The sequence below is a fragment of the Schistocerca piceifrons genome, unplaced genomic scaffold (assembly GCF_021461385.2).
Source record: "Schistocerca piceifrons isolate TAMUIC-IGC-003096 unplaced genomic scaffold, iqSchPice1.1 HiC_scaffold_1613, whole genome shotgun sequence".
NCBI lineage: Eukaryota > Metazoa > Arthropoda > Insecta > Orthoptera > Acrididae > Schistocerca > Schistocerca piceifrons.
Genome location: NW_025727472.1, coordinates 53,307 through 67,817, shown reverse-complemented (window position 1 = coordinate 67,817; position 14,511 = coordinate 53,307). Strand labels below are relative to the sequence as shown.

The 14,511-nt window shown below is 53.0% G+C and overlaps 45 non-coding genes across 45 annotated transcripts; 15 read left to right on the top strand and 30 right to left on the bottom strand.

The window, feature by feature from the left end:
- Nucleotides 1-280: 280 nt before the first annotated feature.
- On the bottom strand, nt 281-352 carry Trnad-guc. The gene has a single exon. It is a non-coding gene; the product is annotated as a tRNA-Asp (tRNA).
- Nucleotides 353-459: 107 nt separating this feature from the next.
- Trnad-guc lies at nt 460-531 on the bottom strand. Its single transcript has one exon. It is a non-coding gene; the product is annotated as a tRNA-Asp (tRNA).
- A 107-nt stretch (nt 532-638) lies between these two features.
- Nucleotides 639-730, bottom strand: Trnai-uau. The gene is given in 2 exon segments: nt 639-674; nt 693-730. It is a non-coding gene; the product is annotated as a tRNA-Ile (tRNA).
- A 378-nt stretch (nt 731-1,108) lies between these two features.
- Trnar-acg lies at nt 1,109-1,181 on the top strand. Its single transcript has one exon. It is a non-coding gene; the product is annotated as a tRNA-Arg (tRNA).
- A 287-nt stretch (nt 1,182-1,468) lies between these two features.
- Nucleotides 1,469-1,540, top strand: Trnam-cau. Its single transcript has one exon. It is a non-coding gene; the product is annotated as a tRNA-Met (tRNA).
- A 245-nt stretch (nt 1,541-1,785) lies between these two features.
- Trnad-guc lies at nt 1,786-1,857 on the bottom strand. The gene has a single exon. It is a non-coding gene; the product is annotated as a tRNA-Asp (tRNA).
- Nucleotides 1,858-1,964: 107 nt separating this feature from the next.
- On the bottom strand, nt 1,965-2,036 carry Trnad-guc. The gene has a single exon. It is a non-coding gene; the product is annotated as a tRNA-Asp (tRNA).
- Nucleotides 2,037-2,143: 107 nt separating this feature from the next.
- On the bottom strand, nt 2,144-2,235 carry Trnai-uau. The gene is given in 2 exon segments: nt 2,144-2,179; nt 2,198-2,235. It is a non-coding gene; the product is annotated as a tRNA-Ile (tRNA).
- Nucleotides 2,236-2,613: 378 nt separating this feature from the next.
- On the top strand, nt 2,614-2,686 carry Trnar-acg. Its single transcript has one exon. It is a non-coding gene; the product is annotated as a tRNA-Arg (tRNA).
- A 287-nt stretch (nt 2,687-2,973) lies between these two features.
- Trnam-cau lies at nt 2,974-3,045 on the top strand. The gene has a single exon. It is a non-coding gene; the product is annotated as a tRNA-Met (tRNA).
- A 245-nt stretch (nt 3,046-3,290) lies between these two features.
- Trnad-guc lies at nt 3,291-3,362 on the bottom strand. The gene has a single exon. It is a non-coding gene; the product is annotated as a tRNA-Asp (tRNA).
- A 107-nt stretch (nt 3,363-3,469) lies between these two features.
- On the bottom strand, nt 3,470-3,541 carry Trnad-guc. The gene has a single exon. It is a non-coding gene; the product is annotated as a tRNA-Asp (tRNA).
- Nucleotides 3,542-3,648: 107 nt separating this feature from the next.
- Nucleotides 3,649-3,740, bottom strand: Trnai-uau. The gene is given in 2 exon segments: nt 3,649-3,684; nt 3,703-3,740. It is a non-coding gene; the product is annotated as a tRNA-Ile (tRNA).
- Nucleotides 3,741-4,118: 378 nt separating this feature from the next.
- On the top strand, nt 4,119-4,191 carry Trnar-acg. The gene has a single exon. It is a non-coding gene; the product is annotated as a tRNA-Arg (tRNA).
- Nucleotides 4,192-4,478: 287 nt separating this feature from the next.
- Nucleotides 4,479-4,550, top strand: Trnam-cau. Its single transcript has one exon. It is a non-coding gene; the product is annotated as a tRNA-Met (tRNA).
- A 245-nt stretch (nt 4,551-4,795) lies between these two features.
- On the bottom strand, nt 4,796-4,867 carry Trnad-guc. The gene has a single exon. It is a non-coding gene; the product is annotated as a tRNA-Asp (tRNA).
- Nucleotides 4,868-4,974: 107 nt separating this feature from the next.
- On the bottom strand, nt 4,975-5,046 carry Trnad-guc. The gene has a single exon. It is a non-coding gene; the product is annotated as a tRNA-Asp (tRNA).
- Nucleotides 5,047-5,153: 107 nt separating this feature from the next.
- Nucleotides 5,154-5,245, bottom strand: Trnai-uau. Its single transcript is given in 2 exon segments — nt 5,154-5,189; nt 5,208-5,245. It is a non-coding gene; the product is annotated as a tRNA-Ile (tRNA).
- A 378-nt stretch (nt 5,246-5,623) lies between these two features.
- Nucleotides 5,624-5,696, top strand: Trnar-acg. Its single transcript has one exon. It is a non-coding gene; the product is annotated as a tRNA-Arg (tRNA).
- A 287-nt stretch (nt 5,697-5,983) lies between these two features.
- Trnam-cau lies at nt 5,984-6,055 on the top strand. Its single transcript has one exon. It is a non-coding gene; the product is annotated as a tRNA-Met (tRNA).
- A 245-nt stretch (nt 6,056-6,300) lies between these two features.
- On the bottom strand, nt 6,301-6,372 carry Trnad-guc. Its single transcript has one exon. It is a non-coding gene; the product is annotated as a tRNA-Asp (tRNA).
- A 107-nt stretch (nt 6,373-6,479) lies between these two features.
- Nucleotides 6,480-6,551, bottom strand: Trnad-guc. The gene has a single exon. It is a non-coding gene; the product is annotated as a tRNA-Asp (tRNA).
- Nucleotides 6,552-6,658: 107 nt separating this feature from the next.
- Nucleotides 6,659-6,750, bottom strand: Trnai-uau. The gene is given in 2 exon segments: nt 6,659-6,694; nt 6,713-6,750. It is a non-coding gene; the product is annotated as a tRNA-Ile (tRNA).
- Nucleotides 6,751-7,128: 378 nt separating this feature from the next.
- Nucleotides 7,129-7,201, top strand: Trnar-acg. The gene has a single exon. It is a non-coding gene; the product is annotated as a tRNA-Arg (tRNA).
- A 287-nt stretch (nt 7,202-7,488) lies between these two features.
- On the top strand, nt 7,489-7,560 carry Trnam-cau. The gene has a single exon. It is a non-coding gene; the product is annotated as a tRNA-Met (tRNA).
- A 245-nt stretch (nt 7,561-7,805) lies between these two features.
- Nucleotides 7,806-7,877, bottom strand: Trnad-guc. The gene has a single exon. It is a non-coding gene; the product is annotated as a tRNA-Asp (tRNA).
- Nucleotides 7,878-7,984: 107 nt separating this feature from the next.
- Trnad-guc lies at nt 7,985-8,056 on the bottom strand. The gene has a single exon. It is a non-coding gene; the product is annotated as a tRNA-Asp (tRNA).
- A 107-nt stretch (nt 8,057-8,163) lies between these two features.
- Trnai-uau lies at nt 8,164-8,255 on the bottom strand. The gene is given in 2 exon segments: nt 8,164-8,199; nt 8,218-8,255. It is a non-coding gene; the product is annotated as a tRNA-Ile (tRNA).
- A 378-nt stretch (nt 8,256-8,633) lies between these two features.
- On the top strand, nt 8,634-8,706 carry Trnar-acg. Its single transcript has one exon. It is a non-coding gene; the product is annotated as a tRNA-Arg (tRNA).
- Nucleotides 8,707-9,310: 604 nt separating this feature from the next.
- Trnad-guc lies at nt 9,311-9,382 on the bottom strand. The gene has a single exon. It is a non-coding gene; the product is annotated as a tRNA-Asp (tRNA).
- Nucleotides 9,383-9,489: 107 nt separating this feature from the next.
- On the bottom strand, nt 9,490-9,561 carry Trnad-guc. The gene has a single exon. It is a non-coding gene; the product is annotated as a tRNA-Asp (tRNA).
- A 107-nt stretch (nt 9,562-9,668) lies between these two features.
- On the bottom strand, nt 9,669-9,760 carry Trnai-uau. Its single transcript is given in 2 exon segments — nt 9,669-9,704; nt 9,723-9,760. It is a non-coding gene; the product is annotated as a tRNA-Ile (tRNA).
- Nucleotides 9,761-10,138: 378 nt separating this feature from the next.
- Nucleotides 10,139-10,211, top strand: Trnar-acg. The gene has a single exon. It is a non-coding gene; the product is annotated as a tRNA-Arg (tRNA).
- A 604-nt stretch (nt 10,212-10,815) lies between these two features.
- Trnad-guc lies at nt 10,816-10,887 on the bottom strand. Its single transcript has one exon. It is a non-coding gene; the product is annotated as a tRNA-Asp (tRNA).
- Nucleotides 10,888-10,994: 107 nt separating this feature from the next.
- Nucleotides 10,995-11,066, bottom strand: Trnad-guc. Its single transcript has one exon. It is a non-coding gene; the product is annotated as a tRNA-Asp (tRNA).
- A 107-nt stretch (nt 11,067-11,173) lies between these two features.
- Nucleotides 11,174-11,265, bottom strand: Trnai-uau. The gene is given in 2 exon segments: nt 11,174-11,209; nt 11,228-11,265. It is a non-coding gene; the product is annotated as a tRNA-Ile (tRNA).
- Nucleotides 11,266-11,643: 378 nt separating this feature from the next.
- Nucleotides 11,644-11,716, top strand: Trnar-acg. The gene has a single exon. It is a non-coding gene; the product is annotated as a tRNA-Arg (tRNA).
- Nucleotides 11,717-12,003: 287 nt separating this feature from the next.
- Trnam-cau lies at nt 12,004-12,075 on the top strand. The gene has a single exon. It is a non-coding gene; the product is annotated as a tRNA-Met (tRNA).
- Nucleotides 12,076-12,320: 245 nt separating this feature from the next.
- On the bottom strand, nt 12,321-12,392 carry Trnad-guc. Its single transcript has one exon. It is a non-coding gene; the product is annotated as a tRNA-Asp (tRNA).
- A 107-nt stretch (nt 12,393-12,499) lies between these two features.
- Trnad-guc lies at nt 12,500-12,571 on the bottom strand. Its single transcript has one exon. It is a non-coding gene; the product is annotated as a tRNA-Asp (tRNA).
- Nucleotides 12,572-12,678: 107 nt separating this feature from the next.
- On the bottom strand, nt 12,679-12,770 carry Trnai-uau. The gene is given in 2 exon segments: nt 12,679-12,714; nt 12,733-12,770. It is a non-coding gene; the product is annotated as a tRNA-Ile (tRNA).
- A 378-nt stretch (nt 12,771-13,148) lies between these two features.
- On the top strand, nt 13,149-13,221 carry Trnar-acg. Its single transcript has one exon. It is a non-coding gene; the product is annotated as a tRNA-Arg (tRNA).
- A 604-nt stretch (nt 13,222-13,825) lies between these two features.
- Trnad-guc lies at nt 13,826-13,897 on the bottom strand. Its single transcript has one exon. It is a non-coding gene; the product is annotated as a tRNA-Asp (tRNA).
- A 107-nt stretch (nt 13,898-14,004) lies between these two features.
- Nucleotides 14,005-14,076, bottom strand: Trnad-guc. The gene has a single exon. It is a non-coding gene; the product is annotated as a tRNA-Asp (tRNA).
- Nucleotides 14,077-14,183: 107 nt separating this feature from the next.
- Trnai-uau lies at nt 14,184-14,275 on the bottom strand. The gene is given in 2 exon segments: nt 14,184-14,219; nt 14,238-14,275. It is a non-coding gene; the product is annotated as a tRNA-Ile (tRNA).
- Nucleotides 14,276-14,511: the final 236 nt, after the last annotated feature.

Here is a 14,511-nt window from a genome sequence, read left to right as displayed (position 1 = left end):
CCCAGAGGTCCGTGGATCGAAACCACGCTCTGCTAAAATTATTTCTTTTGCGGACTGTGCCGAGCTCGATTATTACGCCCACAGCGTCGGCTGGGGTGCTTTGATACAGCGTTAACAGCATACCCCGCAGTTCTGAAATGTGAAGAATGCGAGAACCACTTCCTAAGTTGTAGCATTTTTTAAGATTTTGCGCCAACTACACTCCACGATCGCAAAGTTAATGCTCTTACGACCCACATACGCGCAACACTCGAACAGGGTTGTGAGATAAAAATCGCATCTCCCCGGCGGGGAATCGAACCCCGGTCTCCCGCGTGACAGGCGGGGATACTAACCACTATACTACCGAGGATGCGCTGTAGACAGGTGCCTGTGTGCGAGAGATATGGTGCTAGTAGCCGCAAACGACCTACACTAAGTTCGGCGAGTGATAGAGCAGCAATTAAAAATCGGATGTGCCTCCCCGGCGGGGAATCGAACCCCGCTCTCCCGCGTGACAGGCGGGGATACTAACCACTATACTACCGAGGAAGACGCAGCTAGCGTCTCGAATGCACAATTATGTTACTCAAATAGCTGATACATCTCAAACCTAGCCTCCTGTTGCTGTCAGAGACAGCTGCTAAGAAATAAAAGTATGCCCCAGGTGAGGCTCGAACTCACAACCCCGGCATTGCTCACGGCTACTGCCTTATAAGTACCGTGCGCTAACCAATTGCGCCACTGGGGCTACAACAGAGTGCTTTCAGTTAGCGGTATTCACTTTGCTGCAAACCAGTGGTGGCCACAGAAACATACGATCGCCACCTGATGCCATACTGCGACTTTGGCACCTGACTACCAATGCTTCGTGCTATTCTTGTTTCATATGCTACGCTTACATGCACATCAACCGGCTCTCGTCGTCGAGAAAACGTGGGAAAACGCGCGCCTTGCCTTCTGCTACCTGTCGAACAGCGAGAGCAGATGCGTGGCAACCTCTAAGCTCTGCAGGCGCACTGCGGCCACGCAGCTGCACGAAAGGTACCTTCCTTGGGAGCTTGCTCAGCCATGGAGAACACGTTTCTTAGCGAATTGCACTTGTCTCGTAGAAAGAAATGGTGCCACTGGCCCTGTGGCGCAACGGATAACGCGTCTGACTACGGATCAGAAGATTCCAGGTTCGAATCCTGGCAGGGTCGGCGTTTTGTTAGTTGCCGACGCGTAGCTGGGCAGTGGATTTCGTATGTCGCCGCACCGTGGAGTGCTTTGTTGCTCCTGTGCATCTCGCAGCTTCATGTCGAGTCGATCGTGGTAAATATCGCTGCCTGCAAGCGTCAGCGTAGCGTCAGTCGAGCAAAGTCGAGACAAGTCAAGCTGAGAGCTGTAGGAGATGATACGCAATTAAATACAGGCGTGTGAAAGCGACGCAGACAACACTTTCCAAGTGTCCCACGTCACGTGGCGAAGAGCCGGCGCAACCCCAGGCAGCAGAGTGGCGCAGTGGAAGCGTGCTGGGCCCATAACCCAGAGGTCCGTGGATCGAAACCACGCTCTGCTAAAATTATTTCTTTTGCGGACTGTGCCGAGCTCGATTATTACGCCCACAGCGTCGGCTGGGGTGCTTTGATACAGCGTTAACAGCATACCCCGCAGTTCTGAAATGTGAAGAATGCGAGAACCACTTCCTAAGTTGTAGCATTTTTTAAGATTTTGCGCCAACTACACTCCACGATCGCAAAGTTAATGCTCTTACGACCCACATACGCGCAACACTCGAACAGGGTTGTGAGATAAAAATCGCATCTCCCCGGCGGGGAATCGAACCCCGGTCTCCCGCGTGACAGGCGGGGATACTAACCACTATACTACCGAGGATGCGCTGTAGACAGGTGCCTGTGTGCGAGAGATATGGTGCTAGTAGCCGCAAACGACCTACACTAAGTTCGGCGAGTGATAGAGCAGCAATTAAAAATCGGATGTGCCTCCCCGGCGGGGAATCGAACCCCGCTCTCCCGCGTGACAGGCGGGGATACTAACCACTATACTACCGAGGAAGACGCAGCTAGCGTCTCGAATGCACAATTATGTTACTCAAATAGCTGATACATCTCAAACCTAGCCTCCTGTTGCTGTCAGAGACAGCTGCTAAGAAATAAAAGTATGCCCCAGGTGAGGCTCGAACTCACAACCCCGGCATTGCTCACGGCTACTGCCTTATAAGTACCGTGCGCTAACCAATTGCGCCACTGGGGCTACAACAGAGTGCTTTCAGTTAGCGGTATTCACTTTGCTGCAAACCAGTGGTGGCCACAGAAACATACGATCGCCACCTGATGCCATACTGCGACTTTGGCACCTGACTACCAATGCTTCGTGCTATTCTTGTTTCATATGCTACGCTTACATGCACATCAACCGGCTCTCGTCGTCGAGAAAACGTGGGAAAACGCGCGCCTTGCCTTCTGCTACCTGTCGAACAGCGAGAGCAGATGCGTGGCAACCTCTAAGCTCTGCAGGCGCACTGCGGCCACGCAGCTGCACGAAAGGTACCTTCCTTGGGAGCTTGCTCAGCCATGGAGAACACGTTTCTTAGCGAATTGCACTTGTCTCGTAGAAAGAAATGGTGCCACTGGCCCTGTGGCGCAACGGATAACGCGTCTGACTACGGATCAGAAGATTCCAGGTTCGAATCCTGGCAGGGTCGGCGTTTTGTTAGTTGCCGACGCGTAGCTGGGCAGTGGATTTCGTATGTCGCCGCACCGTGGAGTGCTTTGTTGCTCCTGTGCATCTCGCAGCTTCATGTCGAGTCGATCGTGGTAAATATCGCTGCCTGCAAGCGTCAGCGTAGCGTCAGTCGAGCAAAGTCGAGACAAGTCAAGCTGAGAGCTGTAGGAGATGATACGCAATTAAATACAGGCGTGTGAAAGCGACGCAGACAACACTTTCCAAGTGTCCCACGTCACGTGGCGAAGAGCCGGCGCAACCCCAGGCAGCAGAGTGGCGCAGTGGAAGCGTGCTGGGCCCATAACCCAGAGGTCCGTGGATCGAAACCACGCTCTGCTAAAATTATTTCTTTTGCGGACTGTGCCGAGCTCGATTATTACGCCCACAGCGTCGGCTGGGGTGCTTTGATACAGCGTTAACAGCATACCCCGCAGTTCTGAAATGTGAAGAATGCGAGAACCACTTCCTAAGTTGTAGCATTTTTTAAGATTTTGCGCCAACTACACTCCACGATCGCAAAGTTAATGCTCTTACGACCCACATACGCGCAACACTCGAACAGGGTTGTGAGATAAAAATCGCATCTCCCCGGCGGGGAATCGAACCCCGGTCTCCCGCGTGACAGGCGGGGATACTAACCACTATACTACCGAGGATGCGCTGTAGACAGGTTCCTGTGTGCGAGAGATATGGTGCTAGTAGCCGCAAACGACCTACACTAAGTTCGGCGAGTGATAGAGCAGCAATTAAAAATCGGATGTGCCTCCCCGGCGGGGAATCGAACCCCGCTCTCCCGCGTGACAGGCGGGGATACTAACCACTATACTACCGAGGAAGACGCAGCTAGCGTCTCGAATGCACAATTATGTTACTCAAATAGCTGATACATCTCAAACCTAGCCTCCTGTTGCTGTCAGAGACAGCTGCTAAGAAATAAAAGTATGCCCCAGGTGAGGCTCGAACTCACAACCCCGGCATTGCTCACGGCTACTGCCTTATAAGTACCGTGCGCTAACCAATTGCGCCACTGGGGCTACAACAGAGTGCTTTCAGTTAGCGGTATTCACTTTGCTGCAAACCAGTGGTGGCCACAGAAACATACGATCGCCACCTGATGCCATACTGCGACTTTGGCACCTGACTACCAATGCTTCGTGCTATTCTTGTTTCATATGCTACGCTTACATGCACATCAACCGGCTCTCGTCGTCGAGAAAACGTGGGAAAACGCGCGCCTTGCCTTCTGCTACCTGTCGAACAGCGAGAGCAGATGCGTGGCAACCTCTAAGCTCTGCAGGCGCACTGCGGCCACGCAGCTGCACGAAAGGTACCTTCCTTGGGAGCTTGCTCAGCCATGGAGAACACGTTTCTTAGCGAATTGCACTTGTCTCGTAGAAAGAAATGCTGCCACTGGCCCTGTGGCGCAACGGATAACGCGTCTGACTACGGATCAGAAGATTCCAGGTTCGAATCCTGGCAGGGTCGGCGTTTTGTTAGTTGCCGACGCGTAGCTGGGCAGTGGATTTCGTATGTCGCCGCACCGTGGAGTGCTTTGTTGCTCCTGTGCATCTCGCAGCTGCATGTCGAGTCGATCGTGGTAAATATCGCTGCCTGCAAGCGTCAGCGTAGCGTCAGTCGAGCAAAGTCGAGACAAGTCAAGCTGAGAGCTGTAGGAGATGATACGCAATTAAATACAGGCGTGTGAAAGCGACGCAGACAACACTTTCCAAGTGTCCCACGTCACGTGGCGAAGAGCCGGCGCAACCCCAGGCAGCAGAGTGGCGCAGTGGAAGCGTGCTGGGCCCATAACCCAGAGGTCCGTGGATCGAAACCACGCTCTGCTAAAATTATTTCTTTTGCGGACTGTGCCGAGCTCGATTATTACGCCCACAGCGTCGGCTGGGGTGCTTTGATACAGCGTTAACAGCATACCCCGCAGTTCTGAAATGTGAAGAATGCGAGAACCACTTCCTAAGTTGTAGCATTTTTTAAGATTTTGCGCCAACTACACTCCACGATCGCAAAGTTAATGCTCTTACGACCCACATACGCGCAACACTCGAACAGGGTTGTGAGATAAAAATCGCATCTCCCCGGCGGGGAATCGAACCCCGGTCTCCCGCGTGACAGGCGGGGATACTAACCACTATACTACCGAGGATGCGCTGTAGACAGGTGCCTGTGTGCGAGAGATATGGTGCTAGTAGCCGCAAACGACCTACACTAAGTTCGGCGAGTGATAGAGCAGCAATTAAAAATCGGATGTGCCTCCCCGGCGGGGAATCGAACCCCGCTCTCCCGCGTGACAGGCGGGGATACTAACCACTATACTACCGAGGAAGACGCAGCTAGCGTCTCGAATGCACAATTATGTTACTCAAATAGCTGATACATCTCAAACCTAGCCTCCTGTTGCTGTCAGAGACAGCTGCTAAGAAATAAAAGTATGCCCCAGGTGAGGCTCGAACTCACAACCCCGGCATTGCTCACGGCTACTGCCTTATAAGTACCGTGCGCTAACCAATTGCGCCACTGGGGCTACAACAGAGTGCTTTCAGTTAGCGGTATTCACTTTGCTGCAAACCAGTGGTGGCCACAGAAACATACGATCGCCACCTGATGCCATACTGCGACTTTGGCACCTGACTACCAATGCTTCGTGCTATTCTTGTTTCATATGCTACGCTTACATGCACATCAACCGGCTCTCGTCGTCGAGAAAACGTGGGAAAACGCGCGCCTTGCCTTCTGCTACCTGTCGAACAGCGAGAGCAGATGCGTGGCAACCTCTAAGCTCTGCAGGCGCACTGCGGCCACGCAGCTGCACGAAAGGTACCTTCCTTGGGAGCTTGCTCAGCCATGGAGAACACGTTTCTTAGCGAATTGCACTTGTCTCGTAGAAAGAAATGGTGCCACTGGCCCTGTGGCGCAACGGATAACGCGTCTGACTACGGATCAGAAGATTCCAGGTTCGAATCCTGGCAGGGTCGGCGTTTTGTTAGTTGCCGACGCGTAGCTGGGCAGTGGATTTCGTATGTCGCCGCACCGTGGAGTGCTTTGTTGCTCCTGTGCATCTCGCAGCTTCATGTCGAGTCGATCGTGGTAAATATCGCTGCCTGCAAGCGTCAGCGTAGCGTCAGTCGAGCAAAGTCGAGACAAGTCAAGCTGAGAGCTGTAGGAGATGATACGCAATTAAATACAGGCGTGTGAAAGCGACGCAGACAACACTTTCCAAGTGTCCCACGTCACGTGGCGAAGAGCCGGCGCAACCCCAGGCAGCAGAGTGGCGCAGTGGAAGCGTGCTGGGCCCATAACCCAGAGGTCCGTGGATCGAAACCACGCTCTGCTAAAATTATTTCTTTTGCGGACTGTGCCGAGCTCGATTATTACGCCCACAGCGTCGGCTGGGGTGCTTTGATACAGCGTTAACAGCATACCCCGCAGTTCTGAAATGTGAAGAATGCGAGAACCACTTCCTAAGTTGTAGCATTTTTTAAGATTTTGCGCCAACTACACTCCACGATCGCAAAGTTAATGCTCTTACGACCCACATACGCGCAACACTCGAACAGGGTTGTGAGATAAAAATCGCATCTCCCCGGCGGGGAATCGAACCCCGGTCTCCCGCGTGACAGGCGGGGATACTAACCACTATACTACCGAGGATGCGCTGTAGACAGGTGCCTGTGTGCGAGAGATATGGTGCTAGTAGCCGCAAACGACCTACACTAAGTTCGGCGAGTGATAGAGCAGCAATTAAAAATCGGATGTGCCTCCCCGGCGGGGAATCGAACCCCGCTCTCCCGCGTGACAGGCGGGGATACTAACCACTATACTACCGAGGAAGACGCAGCTAGCGTCTCGAATGCACAATTATGTTACTCAAATAGCTGATACATCTCAAACCTAGCCTCCTGTTGCTGTCAGAGACAGCTGCTAAGAAATAAAAGTATGCCCCAGGTGAGGCTCGAACTCACAACCCCGGCATTGCTCACGGCTACTGCCTTATAAGTACCGTGCGCTAACCAATTGCGCCACTGGGGCTACAACAGAGTGCTTTCAGTTAGCGGTATTCACTTTGCTGCAAACCAGTGGTGGCCACAGAAACATACGATCGCCACCTGATGCCATACTGCGACTTTGGCACCTGACTACCAATGCTTCGTGCTATTCTTGTTTCATATGCTACGCTTACATGCACATCAACCGGCTCTCGTCGTCGAGAAAACGTGGGAAAACGCGCGCCTTGCCTTCTGCTACCTGTCGAACAGCGAGAGCAGATGCGTGGCAACCTCTAAGCTCTGCAGGCGCACTGCGGCCACGCAGCTGCACGAAAGGTACCTTCCTTGGGAGCTTGCTCAGCCATGGAGAACACGTTTCTTAGCGAATTGCACTTGTCTCGTAGAAAGAAATGGTGCCACTGGCCCTGTGGCGCAACGGATAACGCGTCTGACTACGGATCAGAAGATTCCAGGTTCGAATCCTGGCAGGGTCGGCGTTTTGTTAGTTGCCGACGCGTAGCTGGGCAGTGGATTTCGTATGTCGCCGCACCGTGGAGTGCTTTGTTGCTCCTGTGCATCTCGCAGCTGCATGTCGAGTCGATCGTGGTAAATATCGCTGCCTGCAAGCGTCAGCGTAGCGTCAGTCGAGCAAAGTCGAGACAAGTCAAGCTGAGAGCTGTAGGAGATGATACGCAATTAAATACAGGCGTGTGAAAGCGACGCAGACAACACTTTCCAAGTGTCCCACGTCACGTGGCGAAGAGCCGGCGCAACCCCAGGCAGCAGAGTGGCGCAGTGGAAGCGTGCTGGGCCCATAACCCAGAGGTCCGTGGATCGAAACCACGCTCTGCTAAAATTATTTCTTTTGCGGACTGTGCCGAGCTCGATTATTACGCCCACAGCGTCGGCTGGGGTGCTTTGATACAGCGTTAACAGCATACCCCGCAGTTCTGAAATGTGAAGAATGCGAGAACCACTTCCTAAGTTGTAGCATTTTTTAAGATTTTGCGCCAACTACACTCCACGATCGCAAAGTTAATGCTCTTACGACCCACATACGCGCAACACTCGAACAGGGTTGTGAGATAAAAATCGCATCTCCCCGGCGGGGAATCGAACCCCGGTCTCCCGCGTGACAGGCGGGGATACTAACCACTATACTACCGAGGATGCGCTGTAGACAGGTGCCTGTGTGCGAGAGATATGGTGCTAGTAGCCGCAAACGACCTACACTAAGTTCGGCGAGTGATAGAGCAGCAATTAAAAATCGGATGTGCCTCCCCGGCGGGGAATCGAACCCCGCTCTCCCGCGTGACAGGCGGGGATACTAACCACTATACTACCGAGGAAGACGCAGCTAGCGTCTCGAATGCACAATTATGTTACTCAAATAGCTGATACATCTCAAACCTAGCCTCCTGTTGCTGTCAGAGACAGCTGCTAAGAAATAAAAGTATGCCCCAGGTGAGGCTCGAACTCACAACCCCGGCATTGCTCACGGCTACTGCCTTATAAGTACCGTGCGCTAACCAATTGCGCCACTGGGGCTACAACAGAGTGCTTTCAGTTAGCGGTATTCACTTTGCTGCAAACCAGTGGTGGCCACAGAAACATACGATCGCCACCTGATGCCATACTGCGACTTTGGCACCTGACTACCAATGCTTCGTGCTATTCTTGTTTCATATGCTACGCTTACATGCACATCAACCGGCTCTCGTCGTCGAGAAAACGTGGGAAAACGCGCGCCTTGCCTTCTGCTACCTGTCGAACAGCGAGAGCAGATGCGTGGCAACCTCTAAGCTCTGCAGGCGCACTGCGGCCACGCAGCTGCACGAAAGGTACCTTCCTTGGGAGCTTGCTCAGCCATGGAGAACACGTTTCTTAGCGAATTGCACTTGTCTCGTAGAAAGAAATGCTGCCACTGGCCCTGTGGCGCAACGGATAACGCGTCTGACTACGGATCAGAAGATTCCAGGTTCGAATCCTGGCAGGGTCGGCGTTTTGTTAGTTGCCGACGCGTAGCTGGGCAGTGGATTTCGTATGTCGCCGCACCGTGGAGTGCTTTGTTGCTCCTGTGCATCTCGCAGCTTCATGTCGAGTCGATCGTGGTAAATATCGCTGCCTGCAAGCGTCAGCGTAGCGTCAGTCGAGCAAAGTCGAGACAAGTCAAGCTGAGAGCTGTAGGAGATGATACGCAATTAAATACAGGCGTGTGAAAGCGACGCAGACAACACTTTCCAAGTGTCCCACGTCACGTGGCGAAGAGCCGGCGCAACCCCAGGCAGCAGAGTGGCGCAGTGAAAGCGTGCTGGGCCCATAACCCAGAGGTCCGTGGATCGAAACCACGCTCTGCTAAAATTATTTCTTTTGCGGACTGTGCCGAGCTCGATTATTACGCCCACAGCGTCGGCTGGGGTGCTTTGATACAGCGTTAACAGCATACCCCGCAGTTCTGAAATGTGAAGAATGCGAGAACCACTTCCTAAGTTGTAGCATTTTTTAAGATTTTGCGCCAACTACACTCCACGATCGCAAAGTTAATGCTCTTACGACCCACATACGCGCAACACTCGAACAGGGTTGTGAGATAAAAATCGCATCTCCCCGGCGGGGAATCGAACCCCGGTCTCCCGCGTGACAGGCGGGGATACTAACCACTATACTACCGAGGATGCGCTGTAGACAGGTGCCTGTGTGCGAGAGATATGGTGCTAGTAGCCGCAAACGACCTACACTAAGTTCGGCGAGTGATAGAGCAGCAATTAAAAATCGGATGTGCCTCCCCGGCGGGGAATCGAACCCCGCTCTCCCGCGTGACAGGCGGGGATACTAACCACTATACTACCGAGGAAGACGCAGCTAGCGTCTCGAATGCACAATTATGTTACTCAAATAGCTGATACATCTCAAACCTAGCCTCCTGTTGCTGTCAGAGACAGCTGCTAAGAAATAAAAGTATGCCCCAGGTGAGGCTCGAACTCACAACCCCGGCATTGCTCACGGCTACTGCCTTATAAGTACCGTGCGCTAACCAATTGCGCCACTGGGGCTACAACAGAGTGCTTTCAGTTAGCGGTATTCACTTTGCTGCAAACCAGTGGTGGCCACAGAAACATACGATCGCCACCTGATGCCATACTGCGACTTTGGCACCTGACTACCAATGCTTCGTGCTATTCTTGTTTCATATGCTACGCTTACATGCACATCAACCGGCTCTCGTCGTCGAGAAAACGTGGGAAAACGCGCGCCTTGCCTTCTGCTACCTGTCGAACAGCGAGAGCAGATGCGTGGCAACCTCTAAGCTCTGCAGGCGCACTGCGGCCACGCAGCTGCACGAAAGGTACCTTCCTTGGGAGCTTGCTCAGCCATGGAGAACACGTTTCTTAGCGAATTGCACTTGTCTCGTAGAAAGAAATGCTGCCACTGGCCCTGTGGCGCAACGGATAACGCGTCTGACTACGGATCAGAAGATTCCAGGTTCGAATCCTGGCAGGGTCGGCGTTTTGTTAGTTGCCGACGCGTAGCTGGGCAGTGGATTTCGTATGTCGCCGCACCGTGGAGTGCTTTGTTGCTCCTGTGCATCTCGCAGCTTCATGTCGAGTCGATCGTGGTAAATATCGCTGCCTGCAAGCGTCAGCGTAGCGTCAGTCGAGCAAAGTCGAGACAAGTCAAGCTGAGAGCTGTAGGAGATGATACGCAATTAAATACAGGCGTGTGAAAGCGACGCAGACAACACTTTCCAAGTGTCCCACGTCACGTGGCGAAGAGCCGGCGCAACCCCAGGCAGCAGAGTGGCGCAGTGAAAGCGTGCTGGGCCCATAACCCAGAGGTCCGTGGATCGAAACCACGCTCTGCTAAAATTATTTCTTTTGCGGACTGTGCCGAGCTCGATTATTACGCCCACAGCGTCGGCTGGGGTGCTTTGATACAGCGTTAACAGCATACCCCGCAGTTCTGAAATGTGAAGAATGCGAGAACCACTTCCTAAGTTGTAGCATTTTTTAAGATTTTGCGCCAACTACACTCCACGATCGCAAAGTTAATGCTCTTACGACCCACATACGCGCAACACTCGAACAGGGTTGTGAGATAAAAATCGCATCTCCCCGGCGGGGAATCGAACCCCGGTCTCCCGCGTGACAGGCGGGGATACTAACCACTATACTACCGAGGATGCGCTGTAGACAGGTGCCTGTGTGCGAGAGATATGGTGCTAGTAGCCGCAAACGACCTACACTAAGTTCGGCGAGTGATAGAGCAGCAATTAAAAATCGGATGTGCCTCCCCGGCGGGGAATCGAACCCCGCTCTCCCGCGTGACAGGCGGGGATACTAACCACTATACTACCGAGGAAGACGCAGCTAGCGTCTCGAATGCACAATTATGTTACTCAAATAGCTGATACATCTCAAACCTAGCCTCCTGTTGCTGTCAGAGACAGCTGCTAAGAAATAAAAGTATGCCCCAGGTGAGGCTCGAACTCACAACCCCGGCATTGCTCACGGCTACTGCCTTATAAGTACCGTGCGCTAACCAATTGCGCCACTGGGGCTACAACAGAGTGCTTTCAGTTAGCGGTATTCACTTTGCTGCAAACCAGTGGTGGCCACAGAAACATACGATCGCCACCTGATGCCATACTGCGACTTTGGCACCTGACTACCAATGCTTCGTGCTATTCTTGTTTCATATGCTACGCTTACATGCACATCAACCGGCTCTCGTCGTCGAGAAAACGTGGGAAAACGCGCGCCTTGCCTTCTGCTACCTGTCGAACAGCGAGAGCAGATGCGTGGCAACCTCTAAGCTCTGCAGGCGCACTGCGGCCACGCAGCTGCACGAAAGGTACCTTCCTTGGGAGCTTGCTCAGCCATGGAGAACACGTTTCTTAGCGAATTGCACTTGTCTCGTAGAAAGAAATGGTGCCACTGGCCCTGTGGCGCAACGGATAACGCGTCTGACTACGGATCAGAAGATTCCAGGTTCGAATCCTGGCAGGGTCGGCGTTTTGTTAGTTGCCGACGCGTAGCTGGGCAGTGGATTTCGTATGTCGCCGCACCGTGGAGTGCTTTGTTGCTCCTGTGCATCTCGCAGCTGCATGTCGAGTCGATCGTGGTAAATATCGCTGCCTGCAAGCGTCAGCGTAGCGTCAGTCGAGCAAAGTCGAGACAAGTCAAGCTGAGAGCTGTAGGAGATGATACGCAATTAAATACAGGCGTGTGAAAGCGACGCAGACAACACTTTCCAAGTGTCCCACGTCACGTGGCGAAGAGCCGGCGCAACCCCAGGCAGCAGAGTGGCGCAGTGGAAGCGTGCTGGGCCCATAACCCAGAGGTCCGTGGATCGAAACCACGCTCTGCTAAAATTATTTCTTTTGCGGACTGTGCCGAGCTCGATTATTACGCCCACAGCGTCGGCTGGGGTGCTTTGATACAGCGTTAACAGCATACCCCGCAGTTCTGAAATGTGAAGAATGCGAGAACCACTTCCTAAGTTGTAGCATTTTTTAAGATTTTGCGCCAACTACACTCCACGATCGCAATGTTAATGCTCTTACGACCCACATACGCGCAACACTCGAACAGGGTTGTGAGATAAAAATCGCATCTCCCCGGCGGGGAATCGAACCCCGGTCTCCCGCGTGACAGGCGGGGATACTAACCACTATACTACCGAGGATGCGCTGTAGACAGGTGCCTGTGTGCGAGAGATATGGTGCTAGTAGCCGCAAACGACCTACACTAAGTTCGGCGAGTGATAGAGCAGCAATTAAAAATCGGATGTGCCTCCCCGGCGGGGAATCGAACCCCGCTCTCCCGCGTGACAGGCGGGGATACTAACCACTATACTACCGAGGAAGACGCAGCTAGCGTCTCGAATGCACAATTATGTTACTCAAATAGCTGATACATCTCAAACCTAGCCTCCTGTTGCTGTCAGAGACAGCTGCTAAGAAATAAAAGTATGCCCCAGGTGAGGCTCGAACTCACAACCCCGGCATTGCTCACGGCTACTGCCTTATAAGTACCGTGCGCTAACCAATTGCGCCACTGGGGCTACAACAGAGTGCTTTCAGTTAGCGGTATTCACTTTGCTGCAAACCAGTGGTGGCCACAGAAACATACGATCGCCACCTGATGCCATACTGCGACTTTGGCACCTGACTACCAATGCTTCGTGCTATTCTTGTTTCATATGCTACGCTTACATGCACATCAACCGGCTCTCGTCGTCGAGAAAACGTGGGAAAACGCGCGCCTTGCCTTCTGCTACCTGTCGAACAGCGAGAGCAGATGCGTGGCAACCTCTAAGCTCTGCAGGCGCACTGCGGCCACGCAGCTGCACGAAAGGTACCTTCCTTGGGAGCTTGCTCAGCCATGGAGAACACGTTTCTTAGCGAATTGCACTTGTCTCGTAGAAAGAAATGCTGCCACTGGCCCTGTGGCGCAACGGATAACGCGTCTGACTACGGATCAGAAGATTCCAGGTTCGAATCCTGGCAGGGTCGGCGTTTTGTTAGTTGCCGACGCGTAGCTGGGCAGTGGATTTCGTATGTCGCCGCACCGTGGAGTGCTTTGTTGCTCCTGTGCATCTCGCAGCTTCATGTCGAGTCGATCGTGGTAAATATCGCTGCCTGCAAGCGTCAGCGTAGCGTCAGTCGAGCAAAGTCGAGACAAGTCAAGCTGAGAGCTGTAGGAGATGATACGCAATTAAATACAGGCGTGTGAAAGCGACGCAGACAACACTTTCCAAGTGTCCCACGTCACGTGGCGAAGAGCCGGCGCAACCCCAGGCAGCAGAGTGGCGCAGTGAAAGCGTGCTGGGCCCATAACCCAGAGGTCCGTGGATCGAAACCACGCTCTGCTAAAATTATTTCTTTTGCGGACTGTGCCGAGCTCGATTATTACGCCCACAGCGTCGGCTGGGGTGCTTTGATACAGCGTTAACAGCATACCCCGCAGTTCTGAAATGTGAAGAATGCGAGAACCACTTCCTAAGTTGTAGCATTTTTTAAGATTTTGCGCCAACTACACTCCACGATCGCAAAGTTAATGCTCTTACGACCCACATACGCGCAACACTCGAACAGGGTTGTGAGATAAAAATCGCATCTCCCCGGCGGGGAATCGAACCCCGGTCTCCCGCGTGACAGGCGGGGATACTAACCACTATACTACCGAGGATGCGCTGTAGACAGGTGCCTGTGTGCGAGAGATATGGTGCTAGTAGCCGCAAACGACCTACACTAAGTTCGGCGAGTGATAGAGCAGCAATTAAAAATCGGATGTGCCTCCCCGGCGGGGAATCGAACCCCGCTCTTCCGCGTGACAGGCGGGGATACTAACCACTATACTACCGAGGAAGACGCAGCTAGCGTCTCGAATGCACAATTATGTTACTCAAATAGCTGATACATCTCAAACCTAGCCTCCTGTTGCTGTCAGAGACAGCTGCTAAGAAATAAAAGTATGCCCCAGGTGAGGCTCGAACTCACAACCCCGGCATTGCTCACGGCTACTGCCTTATAAGTACCGTGCGCTAACCAATTGCGCCACTGGGGCTACAACAGAGTGCTTTCAGTTAGCGGTATTCACTTTGCTGCAAACCAGTGGTGGCCACAGAAACATACGATCGCCACCTGATGCCATACTGCGACTTTGGCACCTGACTACCAATGCTTCGTGCTATTCTTGTTTCATATGCTACGCTTACATGCACATCAACCGGCTCTCGTCGTCGAGAAAACGTGGGAAAACGCGCGCCTTGCCTTCTGCTACCTGTCGAACAGCGAGAGCAG